The sequence below is a fragment of the Stegostoma tigrinum genome, chromosome 4 (assembly GCF_030684315.1).
Source record: "Stegostoma tigrinum isolate sSteTig4 chromosome 4, sSteTig4.hap1, whole genome shotgun sequence".
Taxonomy (NCBI): domain Eukaryota; kingdom Metazoa; phylum Chordata; class Chondrichthyes; order Orectolobiformes; family Stegostomatidae; genus Stegostoma; species Stegostoma tigrinum.
In genome coordinates, this window is record NC_081357.1 from 130,800,958 (window position 1) to 130,828,196 (window position 27,239).

At 41.0% G+C, this 27,239-nt stretch overlaps 1 protein-coding gene across 12 annotated transcripts in view; it reads right to left on the reverse strand.

Moving 5' to 3' along the window:
* Window positions 1-27,239, reverse strand: part of dtnba (dystrobrevin, beta a) — a 537,031-nt gene that overhangs the window by 466,724 nt on the left and 43,068 nt on the right. Inside the window, exon 2 of one of the 12 annotated variants that reach the window (XM_059645674.1) lies at window positions 26,209-26,423. The exons of the other annotated variants lie outside the window; for them this stretch is intronic. The gene's annotated coding sequence lies outside the window, so the exon portion shown is untranslated. The remainder of the gene's footprint in view (window positions 1-26,208; window positions 26,424-27,239) is intronic. 12 annotated transcript variants of the gene reach the window in all.

A 27,239-nucleotide genomic window follows, 5' to 3' on the forward strand; every position in this document is an offset into this window, starting at 1 on the left:
TTGCTAGCTCCTCTCTGAACATAATTATATTCAAAGAGCAATGCACATCGCCCCTAAGCTCGCTCTGTTCCTGCATGCTCTTTAGAACTGTGCTAGTGAGTCTATCTTGTCTCTCCCACCTCTTCTGTCAAGGTGCATCACCTTACAATCTCTCATAATAATTTACATTAGACAAAGAAATCAGTGGTCACATCACCCCTGTGGAACTCCAGTCTGAAAGAATAATCAATCAGGACTGTCCTTTTTCTGTCCTTAAGCCAAATTTTCCTTACCCATTTGTGCACTGGCCTATCTAATCCATAAGCCTCAATTCTATTAAAATGCCTTATAAGTAGTATTTTGTCAAACATTTTGTTAAAAACCATATAAACACATGTAAATCCCTTCATTAACCTGTTCTGCTACTCCAAGAAATTCAATTAGATTAGTCAAGCATGATCTGCCCTTTACAAATCTTTGCTGGCTATTAATCACATTCAGTTCAATTCAATTAACTCATCTTCTGAGTGCCTGCAGAATTCCTCCCCCTCACCCCAATTCAGCTTCCTAAGCATTAGCCACACAAGATTAAATGGCCTGTAGTTATGAGGAAGTAATGATTTACATTTAAAAGATAAAACTAGAGAAATCTTGGAAACAACCAACAGGTCCTCAGCATCTGAAGAGGCAAAAGGAAGCCAATTTAAGAACAGACTTGAATCCAAAACTTCACCCACCTTTTTACAGACACTGACAGACTTTGTTCCACTTCCATATTGCCAGCGTACTTTTGTTCACAGCACGGTTTACTTACAAAGTAATTCTCAAATCATTCTGCAAGAGTACACTGTTTTACCTAGTTACACATTGTATTTATTGGCACTGTTGATTCATGTTCCTTAAATTGTAGGGCATATAAAGCTATACACTTTAAATAAACAAAGCATAATGTGATTGGAAGGTCTACACGCAGTGGCGTAAGGCACTGCACAAATTAAAGTTCATGAAAAGTTACACCAAGCAATTTGAACATAGCAAAGCTGAGGAATAAATGTGGGCTAAGCCATTGAAGAATCCCATGCTCTTTGTCAAGTACTATCACGCACCTGAATAGACAGGTGGAATCTCAATTAATGTCACAGACAAGTAACACCTCACATGGCCAATTAGCACTGACCTCGACATAAAATGACAAAAAGAGTCAAGTCATCCCAGAATAGTCAACTCAGCAAAATCTTGCTATACAATATTCAGCGAGCTTCACTAAAGGCTGATTAATCAAAGACCATAGGCCAAAACAAGAATTCAGTTTCTCGAGTGTGTGTTTCTTGAAAATGTAACTACTCTAATTTTCAAGTGCTTTGGGCATTGTAAAGCTGTAACTGGAAGAAAAACTTGCATATCTCAACTCACCACTGACAATGGGTGAGGATTAAGCCATCAGACTTTGAGCCTGTCGTCCATTTAGATCATCACTAATTATCTATGAACAATGATACTTTCCAGCTCCATCCCCATTTCCCTTTGATGTCATTAGTGTCCCAAATGTCACATTGTCTTCAGCATGCTAATAACTGAGCTTCAAATGTCAAATATTCATTACAGGATTCATACTCTGAATGAAGAAATTGCTCCTCATTTCAGTCTTAAGTGGCTTCCCCTTAAAATGAGATAATGGTCCTGGGCTCAGCTGCCAGGGAATTTATCTATGTTCACCTGTCACACCCTGTAAGAATATTCTAAGCTTGATGAGATCACCATTAATTCTTCAAAAGTCAATATAACTCAGTTTCTTTAATCTCTCCTCACAAGGTAACCCCAACATTCCAAGGATTATGCCCATGAAGCTCTATTGCACCCCCTTCATGCCAAATATAGTTGTCCAGGGATAAGGACACCAAAGCTGCACGGAACAATCAGGTATGACTACACCTCAGATCTGTACAACTGCACCAAGACAGCTTCACTGCTGTACGTAACATCTTCTGTTAAGGTCAAAGGCTCATCAGCCTCTGATGAAGCTCACTATAGCATCTGGCTGCCTGATTGCTCCTTTTTTTAAGTTGAGAAGACACAAACACCAGAAACTAAGATTTGTATACGTAACTGTTTTATTTTTATTTCTCCTTAAATGCACATCAAGGTGCCATGGGATTTTAAGACCAATGGCCAGGTACTGTAAATGTGAGATTATTCTATTGTTTTACTCATAATGTGATAAATTATGAGGCTGCACAGGAGCACAGAATGTGCAGATTGCATTCACAGTTTTTCAATTCAAAGTAAGGAGACTCGAGTAGGATTTTAGTTAAATTGCTCATGTCCAACCAAGCCACAAAGTGGAATATTTTATCAACACAAAAATATTTCATCAAAGCAAAAATTTTTTGATCTAAGAAATGAATGAGCAGTTTTTCCCACATACTGCAATGGTATCAGATGACTTTAAAAGAGGTAACAGAGATTTCATCACCTGATGACAAAGGGAAAAAGTTTAAGGCACAATCAAACTGGTTGGAGTACATTAGAAAATGTTTTATCTGGTGAAATTGGTTCTGATAAAGAGTATTGAGGTTCCATGTACCAACCTATTTGACAAAGAAAGCATAACCAGTTTTCTATGAACACAGGACTAGCTTAACCCAATTATGGTTGAAGTAAACTTGGCACATTAGTCAGCTTTACCTTTTAATCACTTGTTAATGCTCCAGAAAATCCTGCAGTGCCCTTGAACATCCAGCTTCACTTACACGGCTGAATTATAAACATGACCATTTATCTTCTCAGTTCCCACTACCTGCAACTATCTTGCTGTAGCAAGGAGAAGTTGTGAAGTTGTACTTTCCATACAACTGAATGGAGTTTGCAGAACAAACTGGTAAACCGTAGGAAAATGAATGAGATCATTTTCTATTTTGTTTGTATCTAACCTAATCTAGCAAGGGATTGAGTAATTATAATTAATTTTTTGTTTAGTTAATTTTGACTGTTCACAAACTTGAGAGAACAGACAAATGCAAAGATAAGATTTTAATTTACAAAGTTTCAGTTACAATCCTCAAACCAGGACTTTCAGAGTCTTCAAATTGCATGAATTCATTGGCATGTTAGATGGTAACATGCATTATGTGCAAGGCAAGTCTCCAGCTATAACAGTATTATTTAACAACAGGCAATGGGCAGTATTGTTCAAAAAACAGGAGAGGAAGTTACTTAGTGATAATGGGAACTGCAGATGCTGGAAAATCCAGGATAATGAACTGTGAGGCTGGATGAACACAGCAGGCCCAGCAGCATCTCAGGAGCACAGAAGCTGACGTTTCGGGCCTAGACCCTAGACCCTAATTTTGTGTTGCCAATGCTTACGTGGTCTCAAAAGTTCAGAGGTGTTCCCTTTATATGATCTAATTTTGTAAAGGGCCTATGAGCTGCGGCAACATCTATAAGAATTTCAACAAGAAAAGTGAAATTGCTCTTAGTACAGGAACAAAAATGAAAGATTTCATGACGCTTTTGTAGGGCAAGTGTAACTGTTACTCATTGCTATTACCAGTTGAGGAAGGATCGTTTGGCTTCTGTCTGTATAAATTGCTCAGTCTGTCATAACAAGAATATTTGAATTTCTTTTCAACAGACAGCTATTTCTCTATTCAATTAAAATGAGGTTAACAAGTTCACCAGAAACAATAAGGTTGGAGGTACAGGTTTTCTTGAGTTCAAAATAAGAGCAATTTTATGAGTCAACTCTAAGGAATACCATATGAAAGGTGGAACATTAAGCACACATAAAAACAAAAGATTTGAAAGAAGTGATTTAGAGTCATTGGACATCCTGGAGATATAAGGTTTTAACCCAAGGCCACAGTAGGTAGCCTATGCGTTGGATCAACAGCAGCAATAAATATTGTAGATACTTTTGATTTCTGCGTGTTCGGACTTTTTTTTCCAATTTACTTTGTCACTCAGTTTTGTTCAGATTGAGAGAGCAAAATATATCTTATTTATATAAGCCCATGTCTGGTTTCATTGCCTGCAAGCTACATAATTGCAGATGATGTCTTTACCTCAAATATGTGGAACTTAAAGGTCTAAATCAAACATGAGATGCAGCTTTCTGCATTCCGGGCTGATGTCAGTCTCTTCTGTGAAAAGGTGAATTTCAGGTCAGACTGCTTATTGTCTATTCACTGCTAGGCTCATGCTGTAGCCTTTGAAATTCAGTTATTTTACCTTTACAAAACATTTCAGTTCATGAGAGTCTCACATATTACAATCAGATGATGAAAGTGATCTGTTCATGATCCATTATCACAGTCATAGCATCATACATCAAAATCTTTGGCTGTTGAAGGGTCTGGAACAAGGATAGAATAATGACACCACCCATTCAAAATACTTCTTTAAGGATTATGTATACTTGAAGTTTGAAGATGACATGTTATTAGAAAGTTTTAACTCCATCAAGCACAAACCTACAACATCGAGGACATAATGCAACTGTATAATGGTTTAGTTTCTTCAGCATGGCATCCAGCAACTGAATCTATCTAGAAGCAAAGAGGTGGTCACGCCTCCTTCAGTGCCACAACGATGCCACCCGAAGGTTGCAGGAACAGCAACTCATATTCCGCCTGGGAACCCTGCAGCCTAATGGTATCAATGTGGACTTCACCAGTTTCAAAATCTCCCCTTCCCCAACTGCATCCCTAAACCAGCCCAATTCATCCCCTCCCCCCACTGCACCACACAACCAGCCCAGCTTTTCCCCTCCACCCACTGCATCCCAAAACCAGTCCAACCTGTCTCTGCCTCCCTAACCTGTTCTTCCTTTCACCCATCCCTTCCTCCCACCCCAAGCCGCACCCCCATCTACCTACTAACCTCATCCCACCTCCTTGACCTGTCCGTCTTCCCTGGGCTGACCTATCCCCTCCCTACCTCCCCACCTATACTCTCCTCTCCACCTATCTTCTTTTCTCTCCATCTTCGGTCTGCCTCCCCCTCTCTCCCTATTTATTCCAGAACCCTCACCCCATCCCCCTCTCTGATGAAGGGTCCAGGCCCGAAACATCAGCTTTTGTGCTCCTGAGATGCTGCTGGGCCTGCTGTGTTCATCCAGCCTCACATTTTACTATCTAGAAGCAATCTCTGCATTGCAGCAATGATGCCCCTTCAAGAGGGAAACACAGTCCTGAAACCAAATGGAAACTTATTTGCTCAGTATTTTGTGTGACGGATATCACATGTCGTATTAAATATTATCTGACCTGAATAAATTCACATTTACAGCATTATCCATTTTCTGTTCTAAATTGATTAATTAAAATATTTATATTCTCAATTGTCAATGAGGGGCAGTTTAAATAAAGAATAGTAGTCAACATCTAGCATTAATTCCAACTCAGAAATCCTATTGATTATGTTTTACCTGCAGAGAATATAAATCTGTCCAGTATGAGGCATTTCTGCCTACCTGGGCATAAAGTTGTCGTATGAAATATCAGTTTCAAAGTTTGCTATAACATTGGACGAATAGATTAAACTGGATTGATAGTTACAGGATAAGAGCTATTCTTGTACCAACAAAAGAGGATACACCTGAAAAAATAATCTATATTTCATAGATGCTGATAGGTCTGTTTTCAGTTGCAATTCCCAGCATTTTCTGCATATTTTCCTTCATCCAACAGCCATCATGCATCAATAAGTTACAACTTCTGCAATTAAAGCAGACTGTTGGAAAGAACACTTGCAAAATAGCCTTATGTCAGCATTCCACAGACCATTGCAAGCAGCAACTAAGGTGTAAAGAAAGCAAACAAAAAGTGATAAAAAAAATCCAGCTTATTTCACACAACAAATTCAATAATGTTCGGCCAGTTCACTGTGCTACCACTGTCAATGCTTGGTTACACTTCGCAAGTCGAATGGATTTCTTTTTGACTAAAACTGTTTTAAAAGGTACTATTTACAAAGTTTTACGAAACTGGTACAAAATATTATATTTTAAAGGAAATAAATCCATTCAGCCCAAGAAGCATAAATAGACGAGGAAATGAATCACTTCCGATATTTGTGATTGCTTAAGATTGAAGAGGAACTCAATAAATCAAAAGATAACAAGGTGTACAGCCTGATGAACACAGCAGGCCAAGCAGACATTTCAGGTCTGGACCCTTCTTCAGAAAAAGGGTCTGAAGAAGGGTCCAGACCTGAAACGTCAGCCTTCCTGCTCCTCTGATGTTGCTTGGCCTGCTGTGTTCATCCAGATCTACACCTGATTATCTCAGATCTCCAGTATTGGCTGTTCCTATGATCTCACTAAAACAAAACTTGTGTATAGTGGGGCATACTTTTACATTGGCTGAACAGAGTCCTTTCTCTGACAGCACAACAAGGACAACTGCCAAAGTTCATGTATCCTGCACAATAAGTAGGGAACTTACACCACATCCAGTCCAATGGAGAGGCAGTGCAAATCTGCAGGAGGTTTTTTCACTTATTTAACGACAATATTATATTAATTCCTGTTGGTCGCCTGTCAGATTTGACAACCCTCTCTATTCAGCATCACTCAAGAATCAAAAGAAAATCATAATATAGAAAAAGACTATCCAATTCAACAAACCTCTGCAGGTTCGTTGAAAGAATTTTTTCTTTTTGAAACAATCTTACGGAACACATCACATTCAGATAACTACATTAATCTTATTCACTCAAAAGGATCTGGGTGTCACTGGCTAAGCCAATATTCAGGATGGTGAATGGCTTGGAGAGAACTTGCATGGGAATGGTACTTCCATGTTTCTGCTGTCTTTGTCCTTCTAGATGGAAGTGATTGTGAGTTTTGAAGGTATAGACTAAGGATCTTTGGTGAATTTCTGTAATGCACCTTGTAGATGGTCCACACTGCTGCTACTGAGCGTCGGTGGGGGAATCATAGGATGTTTGTGGATGTGGTGCCAGTCAAGCAGGCTGCTTTGTCCTAGAATGCTGTAGAATTTCTTGAGTGTTGTTGGAGCTGCACTCATCCAGGCAAGTCAGGAATATTCTACCACACTTGTGCCCTGTAGATGGTGTCCAGGTTTTGGGGAGTCAGGAGTGAGTTACTTGCTGCAAGATTTCTCACTTTTGACCTGCTCTTGTAGTCACAGTATTTATTCAACTAATCTAGCTCAATTCAGTTTCTTGTCACTGGAAACCCCCCCCCCAGAATGTAGATAGTGGGTGAATTCAGTGATTATGATACCATCGAATATCAATGCAGATGGTTAGATTCTTTGTTGGAGATGGTCATTACAATGAACTTGTGTTACTTATCACTTGTCAGCCCAAAACTGAATATTGTCCAGATCTTCATACATTTGAACATGGGCTGCTTCAGAATCTGAGGAGTCATCAGTGGTGCTGATCATTATGCAATCATGACCAACCATCCCTACTTCTGACCTTATTATGGAGGGAAGGTTATTTATGAAGCAGCGGAAGATGGTTGGATCTAGGATAAACCCTGCTGAAATCACCATGTTCTCTTTATTCTCCCATCATTTGGGATCATGTATTGATTTAGTATCCTCTCTCCTCATGGATATACAGGGCAGTGACTTCTCGCATGAAGAGTAATTCTCGTGTTTGATAACTGCTGTATACATAACGCAAAACATCCAGCTAAATTTGGTGACAAAACACTTCAGAGTAACATAAACTAGAATACCTCTTATAAAGCATTTTTGTGGTTACCAGCTGAAAACTCACTTTAACCTATCAGTCTCATGGATCTATTCCTTCTGCAACTCACCTTCGGTAAAATAAATAAGAAACTACCAGTTTCTCAGTGATTCAGAAAGCTGGACACTTCAAATGTCCATATTAATACTATTCCACACTTGGAGCAGCATCACGCAAAATCTCTAAATTGCATCTTATCACTGCTTGGAGTGCAATTTCTATAACATTTGAGCTAAATATTTTGTTAATTTTATGCCATGCTGTCACAATAGTTTGAAAAATGAATGACCAACACTAATGAAATTATACATGATTCCCCTGCAGGCCTGACAATACAGGTATAGCAAAAAGATGATTTCCACAAACTAATTATCTTACTTGACAAAATGTATTTAACCTATGGCCTCACTTAACTACGGACGTCTAAATACTGCATACTCTGTATTTGAAGTTTGTAATCCCGACAAGCGTATCTTCAAAGCAACTGGCAAATTTAACATTGACAATAATTGGACTGGCTCATCGAATCAGAAACACCAGTGAGTAAATCTTTTAATATTCATTCATAGGTAGAAGGCATGGCTGGGTAAGCCAACAATAACTGTCCTCAAGAATCTGATGATGCACTGCCTGTCTTCTTGGATTGCTGCAGTCCATCTGGTGCAGAGACAGCCCCACGGTGCTATTCAGAAGGACAGTGACAGCAAGAAGTGATTTAGTTTCAAGTCAGGATAGTGAGTGGCTTGGAAGGGAGTTTGTAGATAATGATGTTCCTGTGTATCTGTTACCCTTGTCCTTCTAGGTAGTATAAATCACAGGTACAGAAGGTGCTTTTGAAGGAGTCTTTGTGAGATCCTGCAGTTGATCTTGTAGGTAGAGCATCAGTGAAAAGAATGCATATTGATGGATAGTGGGGTTGGGGTGCTAAACAAGCAGACTGCTTTGCCCTGGTTAGTGTCAAGCTTCTTGAGTGTTGTTGGTCCTGCATCTGTTCAGGCCAGTGGGATTTTCTCCATTACTTTCCTGTTTTGTTCCTTGTAGATAGGGGACAGGTTTTGGGAGTCGGGAGGCTAAATTGTCACTACAAAATTCCTAGCCCTGAGCATTCAGTTTCTGATTAATGGTAATCTGTTGGATGTTATCAGTGAGGGTTTCAGCGATAGTAATCCTGCTGAATGGCAAGGGCAAATAGTTAGATTCTGTCTTGATGGGAATGGTCATTTCTTGGCACTTATGCGGTGTGAATGCTACTTGCCTGTGGTGGTGCAATGGTAATATCACTGCATGAGTAATCGAGAACCCCAGGCTAATGTTCATGGTTCGAATCACACTGTGACAAGGTGAAATTTGAATTTATAGGACACTGTCATTGGCAGTGCAGAAAGAGAGAGAACTGTGCTATTGGGCTGTGCTTCATTTCAATCACTGAATGAATAAAAGTACCTGTTTTGTGCTGAACAACTGGACAAGGCTGACATTCACATTTTAACAATACACTACTGAACCAGGAATGTCGTACTCTCATGCCATCAGGAGGAAGGTGCAGTCAAAGATAATTTCTAACATATTTTCTGAATTCCTAACTTTACCACCCTTGTATATGAGCTCAGTTACTTCTGGAAGGTAAAAGGGAAAGTACGTCATTGGCAGCAGACTCAACAATCCCAAAGCCTGCTTAGATATTCTTAGACTGCGCATTTTCAACGCAACAGGATCAGAGGCTCTGGGGGAAAAGTGTCAATTCCAAACCTTGGCTTTTGCAAGATGCTGAGTCCTCTGAATAGAACTCTGAAGAAAAGGTATTAAAAGTCAAACAAAAGACCATTCAACTGCAGTCAGAATGAGTCAGTGAGGATTTTTCAATTAACTAGCCCCCCTGCTGCAACCTCTGTTCACATACACCCACCACTCCCCCCACCCGTCAATCCAAACCCTAAACAAGTTTTCTCCTTTGATGAGTATATACCTATTCTGGATAACTGTATCTGTAGTGAATAATAAAAGCCATCCCTTCACCGCTTCACATTACTCTAGTTCTTTTATTCTAAATATTAATGTATCATGTACAGGAAGCAAAACTTTTTTTAATACCTTTAAAATGTGATTATTCTGGGGCTCAATTTCACCTTCCTATGAGCTGCTGTCACTGCTTTCACAAGCACAATTTACTCACTCATGCATTCACCACTATCTCTACATCAAGCCAACCTAAACTCTGCCCATAAAACCCATTGTAAGGTATTTTACTTGTAATGTAATACCAGTCTCTATGATTTCTTAATGGAATGGAGATCACAGAATCAACAGCCACAGGAACGTCCAGGGACCACAGAATGTGTGAATGGGATTCCAGAACTCAGGTCAGGGGTGAGGGAAACGTATTTAAATCCACAGACAGACAACGAGAGAAGCAACAAAGCTAACTGCAGCTTTAATCAGCCAGCATAGCTAGTACTCCTTTCCCACTGTCTCTTTGTTGTTCTGTTTAATTCTCCTCAGACCTTTTACACTTTTATCCTCAGAAAATGGGTGTACACACAGAAATAACATCACAGCACAGGTAACCGGCAGCATACTTAACTCCACATCTCCCAATAATTACTAGTCTATTATCCAGTTCCCTGAATCTTTTTAAACCAGCAGTCACTCAAATGTACATCCTATAATTGTAATTATCAGAAAATTAATACACCAGCTCTTCCACCTTTGTGGAATGTTGTCATATCTAGCTGTTGACTATAGTCACATTGAACAACATTATGCTGAGGAGCAGAGGTATTACAGTGATGTCAATAAGCCTCTCAGCAGGTTTGTCCAATGAGCTGTCACTGCTTTAGCAGTAGTCTCAGCTCTTCAAGGTTTGCAGCAAACTTCCAAAGCTACAGCAACCAGTTGCGAGATCTCGGAATGAAGTTCCCAGTACTTTTTTCTTTCATCCCCAATCTAACAGAGTATACAAAAACAGGCATCTTGTATGTAGATTTCATTTTAAACTTCTTCCCTGGAAAACTTCCCCACCCTGTTTTCACAGCATCCTCCTTCTGCTCACCTGGCAGGAATTTTTACATCCATTCTCCGCATCATAGTCCTCTCCTGTCCCTTGCCACATTCCCCTTTCTTTGTTCCTTTCTTCTCCCCCCTTTCCTTTCCCTTCATTCCAACATCTGTCTGTCTTTCCTTCCCTTAGTTTCTGACATCTCCATTTTACATTCCACCGGTCAGCCTCAAACACATCTCCAACATCCAGCTTAGATCCATTATCTTTCAGTTTGTTTCCTGCAATTTTGCTGAATCTTGCTATCACATGTTACGGGACCAACCACTGACGATTTATTGTTGGGGTAGTATCCTCCTACCAATCATTCCATCCTAAAACAAAATTGTCAAATTGTTGGGACGGGCCATGCACACCTCAGTGGCCATCACTTGAACATGGACCTTCTGCTCCAGGGGAAAGGGCACTACACTGCACCACAAGCCCTTGAATCCTTATTTCTACAATTCCAAAATAATCAGGTGGTCAAATACACAATTGTTATAGACAGCTCCTAAGAGGCACTGTAACCAAAGTCTTAATCACAAAAGCTGATGAGTCTAAGAGCCTTAGTAATTAGTAATAGTTGAGTTCAAACCACCATTTATGGTGCAGCTCTTACATAGAGATTTCTTTGTTTAGACAGGCTTAACTACAAAGACCATCAAGAACCCCAGTGACACATCAGCTATTATTGCATGAATTCATGCATTTCAGTCTCAAAAATCTGACCAGTGTGCAGCTTGTGACGATTGCGTTCCATAACAAAGATTACCACTGTACACGCTTCAGAATCTTATTCCTTTCAATCGAGCTTATGCTGAATCTGAACACATAGTCAGTCAATGACATTCAATATAATGAGCCCACGAACACTAAAATATTCTGCAATACAGACTGACACTCCCAAAGAAGTAAAGCAAAATTTTCTATTTCAATCTGCACTATGCACTGAGTGACAGTAAGGCAATTTGATGCTTTTATATGATCAGAAATAGGCTTCAACAGCTTTGTCCTCTTCAGGGCTAGTCAGATCAATAGTGCAAGTGTAGAGTACATCCAGTCAGCCCACAACACAATATTCCATGAGGGACAATTACCATCTCACTGGAGGAGGCAGCGCCACAAATACCCCCATTCTCAATCATGGGGGAGCACAACACCTCAATGCACAAGATAAAGACGAAGCGCTTGCTACAACCTTCAGCAAGGGGAATCCAGCAGATAATCAATCCCAGCCTCTTCCAGATGTTCCCAGCATCAGAGATGCCAGTCTTAAGCCAATTCAATCAATTCCACACAATATCAAGAAATAGTAGAAGGTACAGGATACTATAAAGGCTTTGGGCCCTGACAACATCTCACTGTCTCTAGAACTAGCCACACCCCCAGCCAAGATGCTGCGAAACAGCTACAACACAGACAATGACCAGGAAGTTGGAAAATTGCCCAGGTATGGATTGTTCACAAAAAGCAGGACAAGTCCAACCCAACCAATTTATGCTCTGTCAGTCTACTCTCGATCATCAGTAAAGTGATGGAAGGTGTCATCAACAGTACTATCAAGCAGCACCTGCTCAGTAACAACTTGCTGACTGGCACTCAGAGCCACCGAATATCTGTTTCAGGACAGACTTGGTTCAAATATGGACAAAAAAGAAGCCACTAGGGATGAGGTGAGAGTGGCAGTGCACAACTTCTAGGCTGCATTTGATGGAGAGTCACATCAAGGAACTCTAGTAAAACCCAATCACTGGGTATCAAGAGATAAGGGTTAACCTTTTGTGGTTAGGGTCATACCTCCGTCAAAGAAAGATGGTTATGGCTGTTGGAGGTTAGAGATGTAAGTTCCAGGATGGACGAGTTTCCCAGTGCAAATATTTTCTAAATAACCTGTTCAGAAATGTTAGCACAGACTTTGATAGCAGGTGTAACTTAAACATGAACCCAGTCCTCCTATCTCAGAGGTACAGACACGGCCAATGCACCTCAAGGCGCCCTGTGTATTGTGCTAGGACAGATCATCACCTGACAAGTGGCAAGTAACATTCACACTGCACAAATGCCAGACAATAACATTATCCAACAAGAGTGAATCTGATCATTACCCCTTGATATTCAATGGCATTACCATCTCTGAGTCCCATAAGACTAACATCCTGCAGGTACTGTAGATTGGAAACTCAACAGGAGTAGTCATAGAAATACATGGCCACAAGAAAGGTCAGAGGCGAGGAATCCTATAGCAGTAACTCAACTCCTGACTCTCCAGAGCCTGTCTACCACGTACACAGCACTAGTCCAGAGTATGACGGAATATTACCCACTTGCCCAGTTGAGTTCAGCTCTAACAACATTCTAGAATCCTGACACCCTGCAGGACAAATTAACCTGCTTGACTGGCACCATATCCACAAACATTCACTCCTTCCACCCCCTAATGCACAGCAACAGCAGTGTGTGCCTTCTCCAATGTGCGATGCAGAAATTCACAAAGACTACTTAGATAGAACCTTTCAAACCCATGAACACTACCATCTGGCAGGCCAACTGCAGTAAAGGCATGGCAAAACCAGCACTCACAAATCCTTCTCCAGACCCTCATCAAACTGACTTAGAAATATATTAGACTTCGAGATAGAGGAGCAAAATTAAACCATCTGCCAAACATGTTGGCTCTACCATTTTCTCAATGGCTGATATGTTTCTCAACCCCATTTTCCTGTCTTCTCCCTGTAACCCTTGATACCCTTTCAATCAAGAACCTATCTACCTTGGTCTTAAATACACTCAGTGACTTGGCTCCACAGCCTTCTGCAGAATGAGTTCCACAGAATAGCCTCCACCAACCCCTGCTCCCAACACCTCCCACCTTCACATCCTCCCCACCCCTGGTTTTTCCACCTCATCTCAGTTCTCCCTTCACTCTGAGGCTGTTTCCATAGCTCCCGGTCTCTCCTACTTGTGAAAACACCTTCTCCACGTCCACTCTAACTAGCCCTCTCAGTATTCTGTTTTAATTACCAAATTTCAAACAGGTTCCCCAACCCATCGAGTACGGACCAAGAGTCCTCACGTGCTCTTCATACGATAAGACCTTTATCCCCGGGGTCATTCTTGTAAATCTCCTCTGGATCTCCTCCAATCCCAGCATATCCTTCCTTAAACACAGGGCCCCAAACTGCTCACAATATTCCACATGCTGTTAGATCAATATCCTGGAACTTCCATCAAATGAGCTGCAGTGGTTGAGGGAGGCAGTTTAAGGAAGCCACCTTCTCAAGGGCAGTTAGGGAATAGCAATAAATATTGACCCAGCCAGCAACAGAATGAATTTAAAAAATAAATACTGAAATCCCCCTCTATACTCAGCTAGCACACTCCTAACATGTCAAAAAGCAAACATTCTCAATGCCCTCTCACCACAGGAAGACACAAAGAATCCGTGGTTTGATATTGCTCCGTTCAGTTCCAGAGACCTGTCCTAATCAATGCTGCACTTCACTGAGACTCCAGCTGAAGGACGGTGCACATTTCCACACAACAGACTGCCCCCAGAACCCCACTCAGAAAGGAAGCATACAGGTGAGAAAAAGTAACTCATGCACTTTAAACTATTCTACACATACAACTTAACTGGATAATTCAGCAATGATCACAGTCATGTATGACGTAGGTGACATTATATTGGGGTAGATTTTCCTCTTTGGTACTCACAATATTGATAGTTCCAGACTTGGACACCAAAAATGAAAATTTATACCATAAGTACTGAGTAGAACACTGAGAAGGTGGTAGTTGCTGTTTTCGATTAGACATGTCTTAAGGGAGGTCTCCTGGCTCACAAGACCATAAAGCCGTAAAACTATAAGACAGAGAAGCAGAAATTAGGCCATTCAGCCCATTGGGTCTGCTCCACCATTCAATCATGGTTGATAAGTTCCTCAACCCCATCCTCCTGCTTTTTCCCCATAATTCTTGAACCCCAGGTAACTGACCTGAGGAAGGATACCGAAACATTATCTCTGATCTCTCCCACAGATGCTGCCAAACCTTCTCCAAAGCTTCTCCAGCAACTTCCACTTTTGTTTCTGATTTACAGCATCCATGGTTCTTTCAGTTTTTCTTAAGAGGCATGCCAGGGTAAATGTTGAGAGGATGTTTCCCCTCATGGGACAGAGTGGAACCAATGGGCAGAATAGAGGGCATCAATTTAAGACTGTGATGAGGAGGAATTTCTTCTCTCAGAGGTTTGAATGTCTTTGGAACTCTTTACTGCAGAGAGCTGTTGTGGCAGAGTCCTTGTGCTAATTAAGACCAAGATAGATAGATTCTTGATGAGTCAGGGAATCAAAGGTTACAGGAAAATGGCAGGAAAGTGAACATGAGGAATATTGGATCAGCTATGATTGTACTGAATGACAGAGCTGGTTCAAGGAGCCAAACAGAGTGCATCTTTTCCCATTTCTCGTGGTCTTATAGACTTAATTTTGTAGGTTTCTATGAAATATCATCCAATTATTCTAATGCAGCACCGAGGTTACCGCAGGGAAGTGTACATTTGGTGAGTTTTTGGGGGATGTGTCTGGGTGTGGATAGGATGCTCTGAGGTTCGGTGTGGGCTTGCTGGGCCGAAGGGCCTGTCCCCACACTGTGGGGATTCTATGATCTATGAAAACTACGCACAAATCACAGAAAAAGAACCTGCAACCTTTGAAGGTTGCTCAAGCAAGCATGCATCCTTTCGCATTATCAAATACCTGGCTTTAGTATCAGAAGAAAGCAAGTCCATGCCTGTGGATAAGTTATAAGCTACTACATCTGATTGTAGCTCTCCTCCCAAAGCATTGTTTAAGGACAAGTTGCAAGAACTCGACCTCACTGAGACTTCGGCACTATTTCCATGAGTAATAGTTACAGAATCCTCATGTTCAAAACGCATTAAGTACTGGTTTCAAACAAGTAACAATTTTTATTAATTAACTATTACAAAATAGAGCAGGTGTTTGCATTGATAGGACAAGGGAGTTAAGCATGTTCCAATCCAGTAGAATTTGGAAGGGATGCCTCATATCAAATGAGACTGGGATAAAAGGTAATAGATTTATGCTAATGAGAAGATGACTGGATGAGAACTGGGGAACAAGTAATCAGTGTGTTAGTTTTGAGTTGTGCAAACTGAAATAAAACTGACTGGAAAACAGATTTGGATTCTGTCTGACTGACCTTTAGCCTCTGTTGTTTAACAATTCACAAAGAGAAAAAGACTTCAACTTGAAAAAAATGGATATGCATAAAATGTGGCATATAATTTGTGTTGGAGTACATGTTATTAACCAGGAATCCTGACAATGTTGTCATAAAGGTATGCACCCTGGCAAGCTGCACTGTATGATTTCAAATTGGCGGAAAACCAATGGAAGGTAAAGCCCACTTATTAAGAGCCTAATTTAAGCTAACTTTAAAATTAAAATTGATCTTTAAAAAAAGAAATGCCAAGAATTTATAGAACTAAATTTAGAATATTTAACATAACTAAAATATTACAATACTTAAAATGCTAAATTCACTGAGAAGCACTTTGCGATGTCCAGAAAGTGCTACATAAATGCAGTTCTTATTCTTAAAGGATTAAATTACAAGGATTATTACTGGGGCTGACACATGCATTGAAACAACTAATTTTTCAGAATTTATTTAGTTCTATGCCAATGCCAACAAAAACCAGAATCAGTTTGTTATGATACAAACTTCAGACACAAAGAGAAAATTTTGTGCAGTTCTCCAACTGTTAGGCTCTAATCGAAAAGGTAGCAACTTGACAGGACAGAAACTTACACAAAAACATTGCAATTCTCGATAACATTTTGCTGCATGTTGTCAAACTCAAAATGGACTTGAGAGGATTAACTTTTATGAGAACAGCTGAATGCCAGAAAGTTACTTTAGCTGCTTTAGAGATTTCATCAGATAAAGGTATGAAAGTTGATTTGCACTTGGATTTATTTTCAGTGGATCAACAAATCATTTGGTTTAGAAAAGCATATAGTTTTCTTAATAATAGAACTTAAAATCAAGCTCTGCTTCACCTGCTATTGGCAAGAACAAAATGCACTTCCATCATCCTGCTCAAATTATTCTTGTTCCCAGTTGTATTTAACTTTGCACAACCTACAAACCTATTATGCTCACGATTATCATCCGCAGATCTCCTTCTGATTTAAGCGTTTTTTTCTAGACTTTTCCAATCTTGCCTGTGACCTGTGTATTGACCTTGACCTTCAACTCATTTAGCATTTGTTTTCTGCAAACTGAGAGAATTTCAGCTGACAACATCTACTAAAATCCCACTTTATGCACTTGGTGCCTCATCCCAAATAAGGGAGCTATTAATTTTCCATCTGAATGTATTAACAAGATTTGCATTCACAATTTCATTTAGTTATTTCTGCAATCTGGAATTTAATGATCATCTAATTTGAAACTTTGTAGCTTACTTCACTGGTTCCACAAGAAGAACTTCTGACTTTACAAATATGAATCCTTCAAGAAAATCCAGGAATAAAATGACAATTTAAAGTTATTGCACGTTAAAATAATTCAATGTGTGAAAGGTCAAAACCTTTTATATGTTAAATGATTGTTAAGTATTCTCTTCAAAGATGCTGCCAGACCTCCTGAGCTTTTCCAGCAACTTCTGTTTTTGTTCTTGATTTACAGCATCCGCAGTTCTTTCACTTTTTAAAAAATTCCTCTCATTGTCATTCTTAACAACAGTCACTAAATTCCACTCCTTTGTATTCCCCCTATAATGTTCAAATTACTTAATCAAACGAATATATAATTTCCTTTTGAAAAAAATGGAAATTGTTTGCGACATGAGTTGTTGATTGCTTGGGAGAAGACTGATTAAGGATAAAATTAATGGACTCGGATGGAATGTGACCAGCAGCACCCCTTAGAAATTTGTACTTTTCTCAGTTTTTCACCATAAATATCAAAGCTTTGGATGAGGGAATCACATCACATTAAGTCAGAACTCACAGGATATTATGTAGATGGGAGAAAGCCACATAGTGGCACAGTCAAATTTAGAGAGTGGGGAGAATGTCGCAAACGGAATTCACTGTGAAAGGTGCACAGTTACCCATTTTGCAGGAGAAAGACAAACTGAACTTTGTCCCAATAAAGAGTCTAGGAGTTATGGAGGAGAAAAAGAATTCTGTTATCAGTGTGTACAAATTACTGAAAGCCAATGCACAGGTACAAAATGTAATAAAGAATGTTAATGGAATTCTGGTCCTTGTCTAGAAGAGCTGAATGAATACATTGAGAAGTTGTGCTCCATTTGTACAAAACCTTGCAAATATTGGCTGAGGATGGAGTATAGTACAGATTGTTTTTAAAAATTCATTTGTGGGATGTGTGTGCCCCTGGCTGACCTGCATTTATTGTCCATCCCCAGTTGCCATGGAGATGGTGGTGATGAACTGCTGCAGTTCATGTGCTATAGGCAGACCTACAATGCCCTGAGGGAGGGAATTCCAGGATTTTGAGACAGCTTGACCAGGGTGACACCTCGTTTTTAGATATGCCTGGAGCTGCTCCTGGTATGCCCTCCCACACTCTCCATTGAACCAGGGTTGATCCCCTGGCTTGATGGTAAGTTAACTCTATTTTCTCCTTCACAGATGCCACCAGACCTGCTGAGCTTTTCCAGCAACTTTGTTTTTGTTCTGTGCTGACTCTATCCCACTGTGCTGCCCCCTCTGCTGGGTCTATGCTGCCAGTGGGACAGGACATATCCAGGGATGATGATAGTGGTGTCTGGGACATTGTCTATAAGGTATGATTCTGTGAGTATGACAATGTTAGGCTGTTCCTTGACTACAGAGATTTACCACAGTGATATCACCAAGGTGAAAATGCGTAAAGCTGAGCTGCATTCTTTGGAGTTTATAAAGTTGTGGAGTGAGCTAACTTAATAGTTCAGCATGACAGAAAGAGTTTGATAAAAACAAACAGACAGAAGGAGCTCCTCAGACTGGGCGAGTGTAATCTTACAATGAGAGAGACATCAAATTATGCTCACAAAAAGCTGTGAATATTGAATTGAATTAAATTTGTAAAATTAAGATTGACTGTGTTTTTGTAATGAGGTAAGCGTAGCAAATGGTTTTAAGCAAAGCTGGGGAAGGGGCTTTGAGATACAGGTCAGCAATGGAATAGCAAATTTACGACTAACACTGGGAATGACCCTTACTGCTTACTGTTCTCCATTCGGACTGATAGGCTATTTTCACATGGTTGGTCATTCTTAGATTCAAATCTCTCTCTCTTTATTCAAAGGCACGCTTTTCACTGTTTAAACAGTAATATCAACAGCTGACATAAATATTTTCAGCTAGATTTCAGGGGAGATGTTGGAAATAGCCAACAGGAAATTAGAGTCACACGCAATACAGGAATCACTGTAATTATGGTGATTTTAATCTGCAAATAGATTGGGTGAATCAAACTGGTCACAATACCACACTGAAGGAATCCCTGGAGTGTATATGGGATGGTTTTCTGGACCACAACATTGCGGAACTACAGAACAGGTCATTTTCAATTGGTATTGTGTAATGAGAAAGGAATCATTGGTAATCTGGTTGAGCAAGAGCCTTTGTTGGATGAGTGACTGTAATATGACAGAGTTTCTCATCAAGATAAAGAATGAGGTAGTTAATTCCAAGACTTAGGTACTGAATCTAAAGACAGGTATTTATGATGGTATGAGGTGCAAGCTGGCTATAATTCATTAGGGAACGTTACTTAAAATCTACGTCCCAAAGCACTGAAGGACGTAGCCCTTTCAAATCTTGGATACGCTTGTGGTCACTTTCCAAGATTCTATAGACTCTGGAGCAGTTCCTAAAGATTGAAAGGTGGCTAACGTCACCCCTCTATTTAAAAAAGAAGGCTGGGAGAACACTAGGAATGATAGACCAGTCAGCCTGAGGGTGGTAGTGGGAAAAATGCTGAAGTCAAGAATAAAATATTTAATAGCTGAGCACTTTCAAAAGAATGACAGAGTCGGCACAGGCTTACAAAAAGGGAATCATACTTGACAAATCTACTGGAATTTTTAGAAGATCTAACTCAGAGGTGATGAGGGGGAACCAGTGCTTGTGGTTGATTTAGACTTTCAGAAAGCTTTCAAAAAGAGTCCTACATAAGAGATTAGTTAAGACATAAAACTAAAACACTTAATATAGAGAGTAATGTAATACACAGACGGAAAACTGGCTGGCAGAGGGGAAATGCAAGAACAGAAATAAACAGGTCTTCTTCCGAATGGCAGGAAGGGAATCTGGGATCAGACAGTACCACAAGATCAGGGTTTGGACCCCAGCTATTCACATTATAGCCATTAATAATTTAGATGACGGAACCAATTGTAATATCGTCAAATTTTAAGGTGGCACAAAGCTGGGCACAAGCAGAGATGCTTCTATGTATGTGACAAGCTGAATGGATGTGCAGATACATGGCTGATGCAGTAAAATGTGGATAAATGTGACGGTATTCACTCTGGGGGAAAAAGTACAGGAAGCTAGATAATCTGAATGGCAATAAATTGACAGAGGAATGTACAAAGAGTCCTGGGTATCTTGAACACCAGTCACTGAGTAAACATGCAGGCAGATGAAGGGACTGGGGGCATTCTGGCAAAGTTTGCCGATGATATGAAGATAGGTGGTCAGGCAGGTAGTACTGAGGAGGTGGGGAGGCTGCAGAAAGATTTAGACAGTTTAGGAGAGTGGTCCAGGAAATGGCTGATGAAATTCAACATGAGCAAATGCGAGGTCTTGCATTTTGCAAAAAAGAATACAGGCATGGACTATTTTCTAAATGGTGTGAAAATTCATAAAGATGAAGTACAAAGGGATCTGGGAGTGTTGGTCCAGGATTCTCTAAAGGTTAACTTGCAGACACAGTCCATGATTAAGAAGGTGAATGTAATGTTGTTGTTTATCTCAAGAGGGTTGGAATATAAAAGCAGCGATGTGCTTCTGAGACTTTACAAAGCTCTAGTTAGGCCCCATTTAGAACACTTGTCCAATTTTGGGCCCCACACCTCAGGAAGGACAGTGATAATGGGAACTGCAGATGCTGGAGAATCCAAGATAACAAAATGTGAAGAGATAATGGGAACTGCAGATGCTGAAGAATCCAAAATAATAAAGTGTGAAGCTGGATGAACACAGCAGGTCAAGCAGCATCTCAGGAGCTTGACCTGCTGTGTTCATCCAGCTTCACATTTTGTTACCTCAGGAAGGACACACTGGCACTGGAGCATGTCCAGTGGTTATTCACACGGATGATCCCTGGAATGCTAGGTTTAACATACGATGAACGGCTGAGGATCCTGGGATTGTATTCATTGGAGTTTAAAAGGTTGAGGGGAGATCTAATAGAAACTCACAAGATAATGTATGGCTTAGAAAGGGTGGACACTGGGAGGCTGTTTCCATTAGGCGGGGAGACTAGGGCCCATGGGCACAGCCTTAGAATTAGAGGGGTAAATTTAAAACTGAAATGAGGAGACATTTCTCCAGCCAGAGAGTGGTGGGCCTGTGGAATTCATTGCCACGGAGTGCAGTGGAGGCCGGGACATTAAATGTCTTCAAGGCAAATGTTGATAAATTCTTGATCTCACAAGGAATCAAGGGCTATGGGGAGAGTGCAGGGAAGTGGAGTTGAAATGCCCATCAGCCGTGATTAAACAGCGGTGTGGACACGATGGGCCGAAATGCCTTACTTCCACTCCTGTGTCTTATGGCCTTATGGTGAAGAAGATAAATGCTATGCTGGCCATACCACAATTATACAGGGCCTTGATGAGACTGCACCTGGAATATTCTGTGTTGTTTTCATCTCCTTAGCTGATGAAGGTTGCTCTTGCTATCAATGGGGGACAGCCAAGGTTTAACAAATTGATTCCTGGGGTGGTGGGACTAATTTATGAAGAAAGGCAGAATTGATGAAGTTCATATTGACTGGAGTTTAGAAGAATGGGGGAGCTGGATCTTATTGAAACTGTAAAATTCTAATAGGATTAGACAGGGTAAATGCAGAAAGAATATCGCCGATGACCAGGGAATCCAGAACCAGGCCTCTCAGTTGAAAAGATACAGAGTAAACCATTTAGGACTGAGATGAGATGTTTCTTTACTTAGATAGTGGTGGGCTATGGCATTTGTTACCATGAGGCCAAACCAATTTCAAAGAGAAGTTGGATTCAGCACTTGGCGCTAAAGGGATCAAAGCATGAGGGGGAGCAGGAATAGGCTATTGAATTGGATGATCTGCAGTGGTCATAATGAGTGGCAGTGCAGGTTTGAAGGGCCAAATGGCCCCCTCCTGCTCCTGTTTTCTACATTTCTACATTGAGCACAAGAAGCTCTTACCCAGACGACCTGAGTTTACGTGCAGTAATGAGGAATGACACCAGCCCTGCTCAAAATTCCTCTCCAATTTTCAGGAGCACTGGTTTCCATTCTAGTGTTTCTGTATTTGCCTGTATAGTGTACCAGTAGGTCGAGTTTCTCCAAAATCAGGCACTGTGTATTGAATGCACAACATCAAACAGCAGAAAGGCTCCACATTTAGCCACTTGTCCCATTCTGCCCTCTCCCACAGCCACATACAAACAAGGGCAGTGGTGTGATGCCAGGGTTATTGGCATAGCAGAAATGTGGACCCAGGCGTGATGTCCTAGTTGGTAGCCACTTGCTGTATGGCAACCAAACAAGGGAGGATGGCATAAGTTAGGCAATCAACAACTGAGCAATCTGAAGATTTAGAAGTGATAACTAACAAAAAGATCACAAATTTGTAAACAATATAAACTCATTTGGGACTAACATGGATGGAAAAGTATAGGAGATACACATTAGTTAATGTCTAGCTGTGCTACCTGTGGAAAACTGTACAGAACATAGAACATTACAGCACAGTACAGGCCCTTCGGCCCTCGATGTTGTGCCGACCTGTCAAACCGATCTCAAGCCCATCTAACCTACACTATTCCACGCACGTCCATATGCTTGTCCAATGACAACTTAAATGTACCTAAAGTTGGCGAATCTACAACCGTTGCAGGCAAAGCATTCCATTCCCTTACTACTCTCTGAGTAAAGAAACTATCTATGACATCCGTCCTATATCTTTCACCCCTCAATTTAAAGCTATGCCCCCTCGTGCTCGCTGTCACCATCCTAGGAAAAGGCTCTCCCTATCCACCCTATCTAACCATCTGATTATTTTATATGTTTCAATTAAGTCACCTCTCAACCTTCTTCCCTCTAAGGAAAACAGCCTCAAGTCCCTCAGCCTTTCCTCGTAAGACCTTCCCTCCATACCAGGCAACATCCTAGTAAATCTCCTCTGTACCCTTTCCAAAGATTCCACATCCTTCTTATAATGCGGTGACCAGAACTGTATGCAATATTCTAAGTACGGCCGCACCAGAGTTTTGTACAGCTTCACCATAACCTCTTGGTTCCAGAACTCGATCCCTCTATTAATAAAAGCTAAAACACTGTATGCCTTCTTAACAGCCCTGTGGCAACTTTCAAGGATCTGTGTACATGGACACCAAGATCCCTCTGCTCATCTACACTACCAAGAATCTTACCATTAGCCCAGTACTTTGCCTTCCGGTTACTCCTACCAAAGTGCATCACCTCACACTTGTCTGCATTAAACTCCATTTGCCACCTCTCGGCGCAGCTCTGCAGCTTATCTATGTCTCTCTGCAACCTACAGCATCCTTCGTCACTATCCACAACTCCACCGACCTTAGTGTCGTCTGCAAATTTACTAACCCATCCTTCTACGCCCTCATCCAGGTCATTTATAAAAATGACAAACAGCAGTGGACCCAACACTGACCCTTGCTGTACACCACTAGTAACTGGACTCCAGGATGAACATTTCCCATCAACTACCACCCTCTGTCTTCTTTCAGCAAGCCAATTTCCGATCCAAACTGCTATACCTCCCACAATCCCATTCCTCCGCATTTTGTACAATAGCCTACTGTGGGGAACCTTATCGAAAGCCTTGCTGAAATCCATATACACCACATCAACCGGTTTACTCTCATCTACCTGTTTGGTTACCTTCTCAAAGAACTCAGTAAGGTTTGTGAGGCACGACCTTCCCTTCACAAAACTGTGCTGACTATCCCTAATCAACTTATTCTTTTCTAGATGATTATAAATCCTATCCCTTATAACCTTTTCCAACACTTTACCAACAACTTGGGTAAGGCTGACTGGTCTATAATTACCAGGGTTGTCTCTACTCCCCTTCTTGAACAGGGGAACCACATTTGCTATCCTCCAGTCATCTGGCACTATTCCTGTAGACAATGACGAGTTAAAGATCAATGCCAAAGGCTTGGCAATCTCCTCCCTGGCTTCCCAGAGGATCCTAGGATAAATCCCATCCGGCCCAGGGGACTTATCTATCTTCACCCTCTGTAGGATTTCTAATACCTCTTCCTTGTGAACCTCAATCCCACCTAGTCTAGCAGCCTGTATCTCAGTATTCTCCTCGACAACATTGTTGTTTTCTAGAGTGAATACTGTTGAAAAATATTCATTTAGTGCTTCCCCTATCTCCTCTGACTCCACACACAACTTACCACTACTATCCTTGATTGGCCCTAATCTTACTTTTGTCATACTTTTATTCCTTAAATACCTATGGAAAGCCTTAGGGTTTACCCTGATCCTATCCGCCAACAACTTCTCATGTCTCCTCCTGGCTCTTCTGAGCTCTCTCTTTAGGTCTTTCCTGGCTACCTCGTAGCCCTCAAGCTCCCTAAACCAGGCACCCCAAAACCAGCCCAGCTCATCCCCTCCCCCCACTGCATCCCAAAACCAGCCCAGCTCGTCCCCTCCCCCCACTGCATCCCAAAACCAGCCCAGCTTGTCCCCTCCTCCCTAAACTGTTCTTCCTCTCACCCAACCCTTCCTCCCACCTCAAGCCGCACCTCTATCTCCTACCTACTAACCTCATCCCGCCCCCTTGACCTGTCCATCTTCCCTGGACTGACCTATCCCCTCCCTACCTCCCCACCTATACTCTCCTTTCCACCGATCTTCTTTTCTCTCCATCTTCGGTTCGCCTCCCCCTCTCTCCCTATTTATTCCAGAACCCTCACCCCATCCCCCTCTCTGATGAAGGGTCTAGGCCCGAAACGTCAGCTTTTGTGCTCCTGAGATGCTGCTTGGCCTGCTGTGTTCATCCAGCTTCACACTTTGTTATCTTAGTTTTTAAAATTAGTCCTTTTAAACAGAAAAGTGGCAAGTGGTAAATAAAACAAATTAACGCATCACAACAATTGAACAATATTGGGCTCTGTTTAAGCTGAAGCAAAAAATATAGAGAAGCCTAAACTCGAAATGCTACTTTCAGAATGGAATGTCAATACCATATCAATGATATGTAACAGGACATAATTTTACAAAGTTTTGTTTTGCAGACTTAATCACATCATGATTGAAGATTAGCATCACAATGAAATGTATAAAGCAGCTGCATCTAATACAAAGAACTGAAGGATAAACATGTTTTGTATCACTCTCCTTTGTTAGCAAATTTGACACCCATCACCTGCAGGCTCCCCCTTAGCCACATACTATCTGGATTTGAATCTGCAATACCTCTCTTTCCCTTTCACTTAGAATGCCCTTTGAAGCAGCATTGGGACATACCTACAGTCACCACAGCTATTCAAGGAAATGGCTAACCTCCATTTTCAACAGTAATTAAGAATGGGCAACAAGTTGTGGCCTGGCCTTGAGTGTCCCAATCCCATGAAAGAATAAAGTCAGATTCATCCCCCACAATGTACTATTCCTGGTGATCTGTATTACCACATCGGACACCATCAATTTTCTCAGCCATTTTTGAACATCCCTATCACAACCATAACTACCACATTTGACTAAACAAAGTGATTTTGGATTCTGAAAGATTGCTACTATCTTTTTGAAAACTTTGTCATCATTGCCTTAGGAATTGTACTGATATGACTATAAACCGACCTTACTAAGAAATGATCTTTTGACACTTTAAAGAAAATAAACGATTAATTTTACTTTTGCTTCTCATGCATCAGGTTGAATTCTGTTCACGTAGTGTACTCAACAATTTACTCCCCCTCTGGAAGTGGTGCTGATTCTGCAGGAAGAAACTGCTCAGAAGCTGTTGTATTCTTTTACTATTTACTCCAAGAGTATCCATAAACAAAACTGAAGGCTCTGGGAATACCCATTTATATTTAACGCCCGTGAAGACAGAGATGGAAATGGTTAGACATTTTTAAATAAAAAGAATTTACAAAGGTTTTGAGGGGTAAAGCAATTTCTTGGAACAGTTCGATAGGGATGAGAGCTGTGATTCACCTGTCAATTACTGAAAAGTCTCCTTTCCAGAGTTACTTGACATGTAAAACTTTAACTGCTAGGCACACTTGTTTAGGAAGAGATTGGGCCTTCATGCTGAAGGTTGCCTTTCAACATTCTTCTGGAGTTGGTTCCTGTTAGTTGAGGACATCTGGCTGTGTCTGGAGAACAAGCAATGACCTTTGAAGTATTCGTTCGGCAAATCTCTCTTTCACCTGAAGAAAGTAATAGGAAAACGTACAGCAAGATAATCTAAACAACTCGTTCTCATTACTGTACATTTGAAAACCGGAGGACAATTCTGAATATCAGTATCTCTGTCTACTTTATAAACTCTGAAAGCTGAATTTGTACTTCTAGTCAAAGACACTAGTCTAAAAGACTTTCCACTTGAACTGAAGTCTGGCCTGAACTTTTCCACCGCACTTTTGCGGTCAGTGTTTCCATGTTATCAACTGGATATTCTGGGAATCATGAGAAGAAATCTGTTTTTGCCGTTTCTGTTTGGACTCTTAGCTCCTTTTGCTATTTTCAAAAAAAAACTTATTATTTCTGCAAATCCACATTCTGTTTGGACCTAAGGGTGCAGGTACATAATCCTTTAAAGTTTGTGTCATATAGATACGGGATGGTTAAAAAGGCATTTGGCATGCTTACCTTCATTGCTCAATCCCTTGAATAGTGGAGTTGGGACCATAATGGGAGTTATGTACAGACCTCCTAACAGTGATCAGGGCCAGGGGCGCAAGATGCACCGGAAAATAGATAGGGCATGTCAGAAAGGCAAGGTCACGGTGATCGTGGGGGACTTCAATATGCAGGTGGATTGGGTGAATAACGTTGCCGGTGGATCCAAAGAAAGGGAATTCAGGGAATGTTTACAGGATGGCTTTTTGGAACAGCTTCTGATGGAGCCCACAAGGGAGCAGGCTATTCTGGACTGAGTGCTATGTAAGAGCCAGACTTTATAAAAGACCTTAAAGTAAGGGAACACTTCGGAGGCAGCGATCATAATATGGCAGAGTTCAGTC